A 13,213-nucleotide genomic window follows, 5' to 3' on the forward strand; every position below is an offset into this window, starting at 1 on the left:
GGGTAACTAGAATTTCAGTCTTCTGGTTCTCTGAAAATTTTCATCTCTCTCACCTTTCTAGAACTACCCCGCCTCTTTCTGCTTCTTCCCAAAGGGCTGTGTCCAACTCACTACACCTTAAAGTCTCAAGAGTCCACCCAGTACCCATCTAACTCCGGCTCAAGAACTCTCCAGACCAGGGACTTTAGGAACACCCGCCAGGAAAACACGGGTTCAGGAGCGGGGCAAGCGCCAAACTGGTCGTAGCCTGGGGAGCGGCGCTCAGGGCGGGGCTGTTACGGGGCGGGGCCGGGCCGGGCCGGGCCGGGCGGGGCGGGGCGGGAGGAGGCTCGGGGGCCGCTTGAGTGTCACCACCAACCAGCTCCGGCCGGAAACTGGCGCTTGTTTCCGGCCGGACGGCCGAAAACCACCGATCCTGAACCAGCAGCCCGGAGTCCGAGTGGCGACCGAGTGTGGAGCAGGCAAAAAGCCACTGGGGAAGCCAGTCCAGATCAGTCCTGTCTGGCTCCAGCTCCTGATCCTGTGCGGAGCAGCAGCCGCGGTCTCAGTCTCAGCCAACGCCTCCGCCTCCATCGTCGACGGGGGAGGGGCCGGCCGGACCCCTGGGTCACAGCCGAGGAATGAGGAGAGGCAGCCGGGCCCCGCGCTCCGCCCCGGCCTAGGGCCTTGCCCCAGGAGCCGCGAGGGTAACGGAGCCCCCGCATTGTCACCCTCCCCCGTCTGTTCCCGCCCCTCCCGCCTCTTCAGACTCCCAAACTCTGACCCTCTGATCGCCACTGTCCCTCTTCTCCTTTCTGATTGTATTTCACCCGGAGCCGTGTCCTCTCGGCACCCGCTCCTCTCCCTGACTGTTCCTTGCTTGGTCCCAACCTTTCTTCCGTTACTCCTCCCTTTCACCTGAGTCCCACCTTCCCAGTCCCCCTTCCCCGTTCGTGGCCTCCCTTAGCTGTGCTGGGCAGTTTGGACGGTTCTCCTTGTCAGCTAGACTTTCGGGGAGGGATGGTGGAATTTTAAGGTGGCTAGGAGTGCCGGCTACTACTCTCATAGTACGATAAAGTTCATTTTAAAGTCTCAAAATGAGCAGAAACCAAACTGTTCTGCCATATCGATAGTTAAACTGAGGTGCGTCCAGTAATGGAGGAAGGGAGCGAATAAGAAGTGTGTATATGAGAAAGAGAGTGATAGAAAGATAGATTGATTCTATGGCAGGCTTATGAACTTTGGGGAAAAAAAAAGTTGCCATGAGCCGATGGAAACTTTAGAAGCTGATGATGAGTAAGCCGGGGGCTGCGTGATCTCACTCCTCTTCTCATAATTACTAGGTTAACGGTGTGGCTCCGGTCGGGATGGAATGGGATTTGTTTACTGGGCCGGCGTATTTTTAGCTTGTCAGCTCACAAGGACCAGCGCTCTGAGTCTCTCTCTCCCCCTCTCTGTCTCTCTTCCTCTCTCTTTTTCTCACCCTTCTCTACCTCTGTGTTTAGTCTCTGGAACCTAGGTGGCTTCTCTGGGCACAATAAATATAAAAATTAAACTAAAATAGGTTTTATATAAGAGATTCTCCCCAACTCTTTAGGGAGTTTTCGTGAATGCAAAGGCAAAAATTAGTTGACTTGTAATTCATATATGTATAAAATACTTTCTATAAAATCAGAAACAGGTAATTGTTTAGTCTTTGACTTATCGTACTGTATATTTAGATGTTAGAGGACGCTGGAACCCTTTGTCTTTCAACCTATTTCTCAAGTGAAAAAGGACAGAGGGAAGAAGTAGTAGGAAGGTGGGTCCATAAGGGTAGCTAGTCTTAAATCTTTTAAAAACATTTTCTATACTACTTAACTTTAAAAGAGAGAAAATTTCCTTCCTAATAAATGAGGTTGCATTCTTGATGGAGAAGACAGTAGGGACTTATGCTGGGTGGCTAGGGAGAATCAGACTTGTAATTAAACATTTGCTGTGCATAATTTACAAATGAATACATTATGGGCAAACAATTATACTCTTTGTCCTCATTGTTTTTCCCAGCCTTTCTTTTAAAGGTTAATAACCAACCTGCTGTGCTAGTCTATTGATATTTTGAAGGCTGGACAGGACTGTAAAATAAATTGATGTTGTTCACGGGGAAGCCGAATACCAGTCTGTTCTAATTTCCACTAGCTACTCGGCATGCCTCGGAGCACCTCCCTAAGTTGGTGGCCAGTTACTTTGTACTTAGAGATTACAAATGAATACACATATTAGGTCATGCCAGGAGTAATTGAGAAGTTAAACGCACTGAAAAGATTTTCCAAAACTGAAATAGATTATTTTTCGATTTTTTCTGTTTTGGATTATCAGTACCTTTCTACCGATAATCATCCATTAACATGAATGAATAATTTAGAATTGAACAGATACCCACTTTGGACAGTATGCTTTGAAGCAGAAAGGAAAGAAGGAAAATAGTTTTCAAACTACTGTCATTTTTGTTGTTGTTTTTGCCTACTTTGACTTATCCCTTTCATTTAATGCCAAAGACTTCCTTGTGAAAAAAAAGTAAACCTTTGCCAAAGAAAGGTCTGTATACTGACTTGTATAAGGCAGGCTGACCAGTAATGGATGTTAATTATTGGTTGGACTTTGATGTAGTTATGTTGCCAGTAACTTGGAAATTTTCCTGATGCTTTTTTCCCTTAATCTCTTTCTTTGGGGCTCCTATTGAAAATGATTTAATTTGGAGGGTACTATCTAATTTTTCAAAATTACACACACTGTTCCAGAGTCTGTTGACTACCAATAATTGTTTTAATTTGTGAGTTAGTTGGTGCCATTATTAGTGATGATATCTGGCAAATTCAGCTTATATCTGTATTTAGCAACTTGCCCTAGTTGAACTACCTGTATTATTCCCAGGGTTGGGGTTAGGGGTGGAGATTGAAGGGGTGAATAAAATCCTATAAGTGTAGGGCAACCCAATAGCCCATCACTGTTTTTAGTTGTCAGAGGCTTTGTTTGGAATTTTGAGTTTCAATATACGTTACTAAGTGAATTATGATGGAATAACTCAGTATTAAAAATAAGTTTTCAGATTGTTATGGGGCCATTTGTTAAAGTTTTAGAGCTCCTGAATGTCTCAAGCATGCTAAGTATGCTGGAAGAGGACATTGTAAGGGAGCACTTTTTCTCCTTACCCCAGACACCCATCCCATCAGGGAAAAAATCCTGAAACAATGCTTTGAAGTGTGACTTCAGCAGTATCTTTCCTATGCAAGCTTAGGAGCTGTGGAATGGCAGCCTGGAATCCACTCAGCAGCCCCTGATAAGTGAGATAATTAAAATCTGTGTAACTAGAATATAGATGGTGTAACTAGAATATAGGTGCAGAACAGTTTTTTCATGAATGCCTGAAATTAGTTGATTTTTCAGTATGATACAAGAAGGAAGTTGATTTTTTTTAAAGTAATAAATCCTTACTGAATAATGATTGAACACTCCTGTGGATAAGACAGTCTCCAAGCTCCAGTGACAGGCTTTGGGGAGATACGAAAGATGTAAAAAACAGATGTTCTTGCCCTTGGGAGCAGGGTGATGTTGGGGAAGGCAGTACATAAATGAGAAAGCAGACTGTTATTATAAGATTTAACATTTAGGAAAAAGCATGTAAACAAAACCACGTTTAATGTGCTACAAATGGGATACGTGAAGACGAATGAGGTAAATTAGAGAAGATTTGAATCAGGAAAATTTGAAATGGACTTGGGAGGTTATGGATTAGAGTCATAATGATGCGTGGTGTATGGAGTTAGGTGGATCTTGGTTCAAATCGTGGCTCTACTGTGACCTTGGACAGTTTACTTCTCCATCTTTATTTATATAATATATGTGAGTAAGTAAGTGAAATAGTTATTTTGTGTTGGGAGTAAAAGGAAATAGATCTTCTGGGCAGAAAGTATAGAATGTACAGTGTGCAGTTATGGTATGAATGACTAAGTTGTGTTTGTGGGGAGAATAAATAAGAATGACTAGAGAAAATGTGGGTTGCTCAAGTCATGGGTAGAGCAGGCAAGAGGGTGGAGGGGACTCAGAGGCCAGACTCTGTTGGGTGTTGATGAAAGGGTCAATAGAGTCATTGTAGGTCCTTGAACAAAGGATGGATTTAGTGAGAAGTAGTGAGCCCTCTGGTCCAGGAACTCAGGGACAAGGAGGCAAGCGCCAATACACTGTGACTCCTTCTTTTCTGGAATATCCAGGCCTAAAGAGATCAGCCAGGAGATGTAAGATTCCTTGTAGAAGTCTTTGTATTCACACACCTTACTCACTCTATTGAACTCTGCTTGTTACTGTCTCACATTGTACCAGCCTGTGAGGCAGTCGTGCGTCTATGGTTGGATTCTCTTCAAGCTTATGGTAAGGACAGTGTTGTGTTTCAAGTGCATTTGACTTTCAGTTATCTCTGCTATTGTAGGGAGCACTAGTTTAGGTAATTCAGAGCTTAAGAAATTTCTTGTTTTAAAAATCATACTTATTTTAGTGTTTGGGGATCATACTGATGGAATGAATTTGCATTTCTATTTCTAAACCTGAATTACCTGATAGGAAAATATACTGATAGTCAAGAACCATCAATCTTGAATTAAAAATTTTGCCTCAGAAATCCATAAAATGAACAGTCCATATGAGGATAATTAAGACTGGGCTACACTGAGTCTGTTAATGAAGACCGATTTCTTTTCAAATATCTGTGTGGGTCCAATGTGGCCTCTCAGCTGTCTGCTTTATTCCTAAGAGCGATTGGTAGAAGATGCCTATGTTGCATTCTGAATAAGTCTTTACTCACAATATCTGGAGAAGTCCTGTTGTATCAGACTGCATTGTTGAAGATTAAGCTGGCCTTTTCAAAGGATTTGAGCTTTGTATAGGCTCTGCCGGTATTAGCTCCTTTGAAAATCTATTAGATTTTTTCCTCCTGAAGTAAACTTGTTGAAAATATGGCCAATTTAAGAAAAAAAGAGAAAAAGGAAGGCGACATGTCCATGCTTAAGAAGTAAACCAAAAAAAAAAAAAAAAATCACACAGCTGTTCTTCCATCTTTGTTCTTTCATTTGACTTGTTTTCCTTCATCCTTGCCTACCCCAGCCTTCTCATAATCATTACCGAACTATGTGCTTGTGATGTCATGGGCGGAGGATTATTATTTACCACTGAAGTCAGGAGATTGTATTTCTAAGCTAAAATTCAGAGGTGGAAAAATCAGGCATTTTCATTTATGCAGTTTAGTTCAGGATTATTTGTAACTGTGTTTTTTAGAATTATGTCTTATACCTTAGACTATAAGAAATAGTTTTGCTTAGGAGAGACCACTAAACTATTATTTTTTGTGACTTGCTGTGAATTTGGTTCTATTAGGTGGTATGAAGGATCAGAAAAAATGACAGTTTTGTGCCCTTGAGGAATTTACAGTCCAGTTGGGAGTAAGGGGAATAGGAAGAGGTGAATACCTACTGAGCTTCTTTATGCCAGAGAAAATTTTAAAATATGAAAGTATATTACCAATTGGATAATACAGATCTCAAACCATAAGTATTTGGGGAGAAGAATACTCAGGTAATTATGAGTGATTTCACAGAGGAATTGTAGTTTACTCCAGATCTTTAGAAAATTGTATTAGGTGCAGGAAATGAAGATGAAGCAAATAACAAAAAAATTATTTCATTTTGGAGCTTGGAGAGATCAAGCAAAAACTTGGAAACAGGAATGTACTTGGGGTGTTCTTGGGGTGGTAATGAGACTGACCTGAGTTGCAGTGAATAGTCATAAAACAAAGATGGTTAGGTTGATTTGGAGCTGTGTTTATAGAGGGTCTTAAAAGTCAGGCTTATGAGTTTAGATTTTAAATAATGGAAAACAGCTAACCACTGAGAATTTTTTATAGGATCATAATATGATGATAACAGAAAATTTGGCTTGGAGGGAAGGGAGGTGAGCACCTGGGGTGTATGAGGTGATGAGATCTGAACTAGGGTTGTGGAGGGGAAAGAGTGAAAAAAAGATTGTGAAGGGAAAATTGAAATCAGTGAGGACTGGATGTGGAAGATGAAGGAGAGTGATCCGTCAAACGTGACTATGGCGTTTTAAGCCTGGGTTTCTGAGACATTGACTGGAGTAAAGAAGTTGGGGAGGTTTCCTCATTTCTTAGGGAAATATGATGAGCTCAATTGGAAACGTTTTGAACTTAAAAAGTGGCAATGAAATGTCCAAATGAAAGCTGTTCCAGTTGTTAGAGATGAGCCTTAGCTTGTGGAGAGGTGGGGGTAAATAATGCTTGAAAGTGTGGTTTTGGAGTTCATTAACATTGCTGTGATAGCTGTAGCCAAGCAAATGAATAAGCTCTCTGAAGACTAGAGTTTAGGGAAAGAGCAGAAGGCCACAGATTGTGGTACCGATAAGCACTACTGTTCTCTATTCTTCAGGCCATCTTAATCGAGTTTTTCCTTCTCCTTTCATCTTTTCCATTCCTGTCTTCCCTACTCCATCAGTCCTTTGAATGTGTCTTACCTTGTGAGCACTGTCTTAGGCACTGAGGAAACAGATAAGTCAGACAAGTTCTCTGCCTACAGGGAGTTCGTGGGTCTAGTGGAAGACAGATGTGTCAACATATAGATGAAGTGAAGTGTGATTGATGTTGTGATAAAGGTATGTAGGGGGCAGTTCTGCCTTGGACGTTCAGAGGGTTCGAAAGTGCCTCCCAGAGGAGATGATATTTGAGCTGAGTCTTGAAAGATGAGTTAAGGATGTACCCTACAGATTAGAGAGAGAAGTACACTCAAGGCTGAGAAAACAGCATGAATAAATGCTTAAAGGAACGAAACAGCCAGACTTCTTCAGGTAACTTTTAAGTAGTTATTAATATTATAGTTGGAGGACAGGGTTGGAGGTCAGGGATGAGGCTGGAGAATTAGGTAAGGCTGATCATGGACAGTTTTATCTTGCGCTGCATGAAATGATAAGCCATTTAAGGGTTTTTAAACATTAAGTGATAAAGTTTCATGTTCTAGAAAGATTATTTTGTCAGTGGTATAGAGAGAGTAGATTGGAGAGGAACAGAGCAAAAGACTTTTGAAATAACTTACTAATACATTTTTTGTTGAGTGATCATGTTTGTAGAAATAGAATCAGAGAACAAGAGGGACTATTCCCCTTTCTTAGTCTCCCTCATTGATTTTCAGATGGAATACCTGAGATTTACTCCGGATCACAGAAGTAGTGAAGTGATGGCTTAGTCTGAAATTCAGTATTCATGGCTGTAATGTAGTGGGTGACTAATAAATATTAGCTCACCTCTCTAATTCCCTCACAAGTCCTGTTGCAGTGTTTGTTCCATTCTGCCACGCTGCATTGTGCTTGAAGACAGAAGGACTTCTGTCATTTCATTCCATCGTCCTTTATTCTAGTCGAGAGTGAGCAGTGGTATCTTCCCGGGTCTGACTGAGGAATATCTGCCCTAAGAGTGCCATGGGGATTTGGGGCTTTGGCCTGGGGCAGTTGGACGCCCTGGAGCAGAGTGACTAGGATGTTAGAATTCTTCAGTGATTCAAGTGATTCAGATGTGGAGGGATGTCAAGGTATTTGTTTTATTGTGTGTGCAGATGTATTCATCTCTCCTACTAAGTTCCCTTCTAGTTTTCTTTTAAACTTAGTTTTAAGCTGTATCAGTGAAACTTTGGTAAAAGAAATAAGTTATGATAAATTGGGTACCAGCAAAAAGTATATCTAAAAAAAAAAGATTTGTCATTATTCTTGGATTCTACCTCTTTCTTCCCCATGTTTTTAAAGTCATTGGGTTTTTGTGAAGGTAAATTGTTTGGGTTTAAAGTGCAATGTAAGAATTTGGATTTTGTGTTTTAAGTCTTTTTTTTGCTGGAGAAGAACAGAATAGGATAGAGGACATCTTAGCGGTCCTTAGGTTCCCCTGGGGAAAGCTGGAACATGAGGGGGATGTGGAAGGATGGATATCTTCCATTGACAAGCCTTCATCAAAACTGATTTATGAGTTCCTTACTCCTTCCTCTGGGCTCTGTCAACATCTTCTCTAGAGAAAGGCCTTGGATTGGAGACTGTCCACTTCAGCAGAGCTGCCAATTCTTAATTCTTTCTCAAGTGGGCAAGGGTACATTTTGTTTTTGTTTGTGAGTGTTTGGGGGAGGGGTGGAGAGAGAGGAGGCACAGAATAGCCACTCATAGTGAGTCTTTATCTGAATTCCTATGTAACTGGAAGTTTCCTTGGCTTTGTTTTAGGGGAGATGACTTGGTTACGCAGGCATTTAAGTTACGTGGGAAGGTGGTTCTCATTCCCTTCAGTTATCTGATCTAGGATGGCAATAAATACTTCTTTCTTGTCCATATTTGTCAGCCTCCGCCCACTGCCCCCCCCACCCCCCACTATGCTCTCAGTGCTTTTTGTGCACACTGGGTGAGGGATATGAAGGATCCTCTTCAGTCTAAAACGGAGCTTGTCAAGTGTTCTCTGGAAGTTTAGGGGAACCTAAACCAGCTCCTGATTACTCTTGTGTTAATGACTCCCCTATTCTTCCAGTCTCCGGGCCCTTTCTTAATTTAAACACTTTGAATAATAAGATATTTTAAATATTTTGGAAAGTTCAGGGGGAAAAACCCTGACATAATTTTGAGCCCACAACCCAGATTTAGTGGATATTAACATTTTGTCAGGTTTATTTTAGATTTCTTGCTGTTTTTAAGATATAAACTGTTAAGTATTAGATATAGCCAAAGTCCTACTCTGCATCCTTATCCCCTTCCTCTTTCCTGGGAAATGAATACTGGCCTAAATTGGTATGTATCATTGCATTTTATGTTTTATACTTTAAAAAAAATGTGTAATGTAGGCACAAGCAACATATAGTTTTATTTTGAAATCATAAATAAAAATCAGAATCATACTGCAGGTATTTTTTGCAACCCTGTCTCTCAGTGCTGTTTTTCAGAACTATTTACATGTAGATCTAGTTCATTTAATCACCTGATCTTTAAGCCTGTTTCCTCCACTGCCCTCCCCACTTGTCTTGTGAAATAGTCTTACCATCAAAGTCCCAGTTTAAACCCTATCTTCCATGAAAACTTTCCTGATTTTTCTCCTCCTGCAAGCTGTAATCTTTCCTATTTCTAAAGCCGCCTATCATTTTATTGATGCTGATCTGGTCGTAGTTGTGTATTTTTGTATTTTAGTTTATTTATGCCCTTGGCTTGCCTCTTTTATACTGTGAGCTCCTTGAAAGGAGATAAGTAGTTTCTTTTATCTTTATATCCCTCATATTTACTTGCCACAGTAACATAAACATATTAGGCATTTAGGCACTTAGTGACTAAATGGTTAATTAATGAATAAAACAATAAAAACAGTCCTCTGAGTTGGTGAGCTGTGTAATTATGAGCAATATAATGTGGCCTTTATGAAAAATAAAGCTTATAAAGAAACATCCAGCACTGTAAATTATATAAAAATGTACATAAATGTTGAGTGCATTTAAGACTGACTTCCTATAGAAGATGAGAGCAAACATTCCTGAGAAATGAAATGAAAATTGATTGGTGATATCATCCCAATGAGGAAACTCCTGGGAATTGATCCTGATGGCATTTGAGGCAGTATACTTCTGTGGCCAGACTCATTTCACTAGCTATCAAATTCTGCTATTGTCATCAAGGCCTTGACACCTTCCCTGGAGATTTACATTGGTGGTGAGAAAAAGCAGCCTATCTGTTCACTTAATAAATACTGCTGAGAAACAGGAATTCTTTGGTCTCTGAAAAAGAAGGCCTAATAAATGTACACATTTGTGTGTATATGTACATATACTTTTAACAGCACCATTTTTATCGATGAGAATAGATTGTATCTCGGCAAAATATTCTTAAGCTTTTAATTCTGGAATGTGTAGTACCAACATAACATTGTTTAGGCCTCACCAAAGCCCTTCCCTCCCCTGCCAGGAAGAAATTAAATGTTAAGTTGAACTATAATGAAATTGCAATTTTATAGATAAAATAAGTCATACATCACCAATGGTTATTCTTTAAACTTATGTTTAGGTTGTTATGTTTAATGGTTATTGTGTTAAATGGTTATTGCTTAATCTTGTATTTAATGGTCATTGCTTAAACTGTGGTTAAACTTAATAGGTCAGGTCTTGATTTCCTGTTGGGGTTCTGAAGAACATTATCACAGACCTTTTTGAAGTGAATAATTCCAACTCTATTTATAATTCTAAAATGCACTTTTGAACTTTACAACAGATTTTCTTTTTGTAGTTATCTTTAGCTCCGATTTTGGATAAAATGTTCTTATTTCTCAGCAGACATTTAGTATATTGAGGAAGGTTGTGGGCGAGTGTGTGAATGTTTTAGGGCATACAACCTCACCTCAGGAAAATGAGCCTGAGATGAAAACTCTTGCCGTCAGTAGCTGTACATGTAATTGATTGAATTGATTTTAATGAGCTTACAATCTTTGAGTAAGTGATTCCCCCACTATCATTTCCTGCCACCCTCTCATGTCTCTTCTCTAGTCTTGATAAGGGAGATCTGGGGTGGTGGGGAAAACCATGGAAGAGAAAACTTCTTGTCACCATTGACTTTATCTGGAGACTTAAAAGGGAAGAGTGTAAGAGCCCTAACTCCTAGCACCAGATTCCTACCTGTGGTTCCCCCAACAGTTCTTAGGTTAAAAGGGAAGAGGGATGCGGATGTCAGGGGAAAGAGCAAAGAAACAGTGTAGATAGCGGGAGTTAACAGATATCATAGAATAGGACTGAGGAACAGAAATGGGGGGAAAGGGATATGCATACAGATTTAACAGGTTCTGTTTCCTCCTGTCATCCCAAACCTGGCTTAGAATTCTTTATAAACCTTGTACCTTAACTACACCAAAGGTATATTGAGGAGGCCACATCAGCTTTGAAAGTATCATCTTTGTGTTCTAAAATCATTCTTTGAAAAGTCAGGTCATTTTAAATGAGGTGGTCTACTAGTGCCTTTTGAATCATTAATAACTGACTTCAAAGGAAAAGAATTCATCTGAGGCTTTAGAACTTTGTCTTGATATTTACATGAAGATAGTCCCATGTGAGGAACTGAGGCAAGATAATGGGAACATATAGTAATGCTAACAAAAATATTTTAGATAGTATGCTCTCATTTCTTTTAAAAACTTTCCTGCTCTTTTGAGTTCCTTTGTGAGTATTTGGTTTCATCATTGAACTGGGAGCTCACCTGGCTGAGTGTGTAGACTCTTCATTTTCTGAAAATTTCCCTTAGTACTAGGGGCAAGATTATCTAATATGAGGAATACTTGGTCCCTGTTTACTGACCGGGGATAAAGACTTCCCAGACTCCTCAGAATTCTGAAAATAGAATTTGAGAGTTAGACTTAAGATTTGCTGCACCCTAACTTCTTTGGCTGCCTGAAGTAAATTCTAGCTATTTGACACGAGGTAACCTCTCATTTTAACATTAGGGTCCTTCTGTCACACTTGTAATTTTTTGTAGTATTCTAGTTCATTATGGAAATTAAGATTGAAAAAAGTCATCTGTGCAGACTTTCCTTGATGTTTGCTTCCTGGCTGAGATGATAAATTCCTTTTTACTGAACACGTGTTGTGTACTGGAATTTGGACAAGATGCTCTAAGGAGATGCCAAGGTTTTGTTACCTACTAAATAAACTAAACAAGTATTAGGAGAATTGGCTCCTTGGGAATTTATATTCTGGGTTAAAATAGGATGCAAACACAGAGACACATTTTTAGAAAAAAGAAAAACAGACTGTGTAGTATTATGTTTAATCTCACATAGTATTTTAGAATGGAAAAGGAATTTACATATTGTCATCATTTTCTGGGTGAGGAAAATGAGGCCCAGAATATTTAAATGACTTGTTCAAGGCAGTTACCCTCACCAACAAACATTTTATTGGCTATCTGCCCTCTGAAATGGAGAAGGCAATGGCACCCCACTCCAGTACTCTTGCCTGGAAAATCCCACGGACAGAGGAGGCTGGTAGGCTGCAGTCCATGGGGTTGCTGGGAGTCGGACAGGAGTGAGCGACTTCACTTTCACTTTTCACTTTCATGCATTGGAGAAGGAAATGGCAACCCACTCCAGTGTTCTTGCCTGGAGAATCCCGGGATGGGGGAGCCTGGTGGGCTGCAGTCTATGGGGTCACACAGAGTTGGACACGACTGAAGCGACTTAGCAGCAGCAACAGCCCTTTGAAAAGTTAGGCCTCAGGTATAGAAAAATTAAAGTCATCAAGGACTTAATAATTAGTTATGAAGACTGAATGTTTGCATAAAAAGAAAACTAGTAATACAAAGTCATGGGTATTAAGTCTCAATACCCATGACGTTACATATGTTCTCCAACCCATGGTTTTGAAGATAAAATAGTCCTTCCCCCTGCTTGTAGGTAGGTTGCTTTGGTTACAAACTGTAGGTGAAGTAGGCTCAAAGGCTGCATTAGTCTTTCTGGGGTAAAGGGATAGAGATACATAGTTATACAGAAGTTTAGAGAGAGTGGATAAGGGAACATTTGTACCCTTAGTATAATCTAGGCCTTGGAGAAGAGAGAAGACTGGGTAAGTGGAGAGGGGAACATTCAAGGAATGAGAACAGGGAGCTGAGCCTGTCTTGTTTGAGGGGCAGAACAAGTAGACTCAGTGTTTCATCTAGGAGAGCAATGAGATTAATAAAGTTGGAGAGTTAGATGAATTGGAGAGGACCTTAAATCCCATGTAGAGGATTTCAGTTTATCTTTACAATGAAAAATCCTTGAGCAGGGAATTATATATGTAAATTAGTATTTTTGGAAAATTGTTTCAGCCATGTGGTGTGAAATGGAAGGAGAGAGAGCAGTTAGAAGACTGTTCAATTCTGGGAAAGGAGTCTTTACAGGGATGATGGGAATGGAGAAAAAGGAGAGATTCAAGTGATTTGAAGAAAACTAAACACCATTTGGTAACTGCTTTTATAGGAAAGAGGTAGATAAGAACAATGCACATGTTTTTAATCTGGGTTATAGCAGTAGGGGAGCTGGGTTTGTGTGGTTTCTAATACATTTATTCTCCAAAGGAATGCCTTGGTGGCAAAAAGCACTGAGTCTAGCCCAACATTCAGATCGTACTGAGTACAGAGTTTAAGTAACTGGTTTGCATGCCTTGTAAGT

General features: G+C 40.2%; 1 protein-coding gene across 1 annotated transcript in view; it reads left to right on the forward strand.

Annotated features, from left to right (window-relative positions):
* The first annotated feature begins 374 nt into the window (after positions 1–374).
* Positions 375–13,213, forward strand: part of OTUD7B (OTU deubiquitinase 7B) — a 57,614-nt gene continuing 44,775 nt past the window's right edge. The window contains exon 1 of the mRNA XM_070367182.1: positions 375–686. The gene's annotated coding sequence lies outside the window, so the exon portion shown is untranslated. The remainder of the gene's footprint in view (positions 687–13,213) is intronic.

The sequence above is a fragment of the Bos mutus genome, chromosome 3 (genome assembly GCF_027580195.1).
Source record: "Bos mutus isolate GX-2022 chromosome 3, NWIPB_WYAK_1.1, whole genome shotgun sequence".
Lineage (NCBI taxonomy): Eukaryota > Metazoa > Chordata > Mammalia > Artiodactyla > Bovidae > Bos > Bos mutus.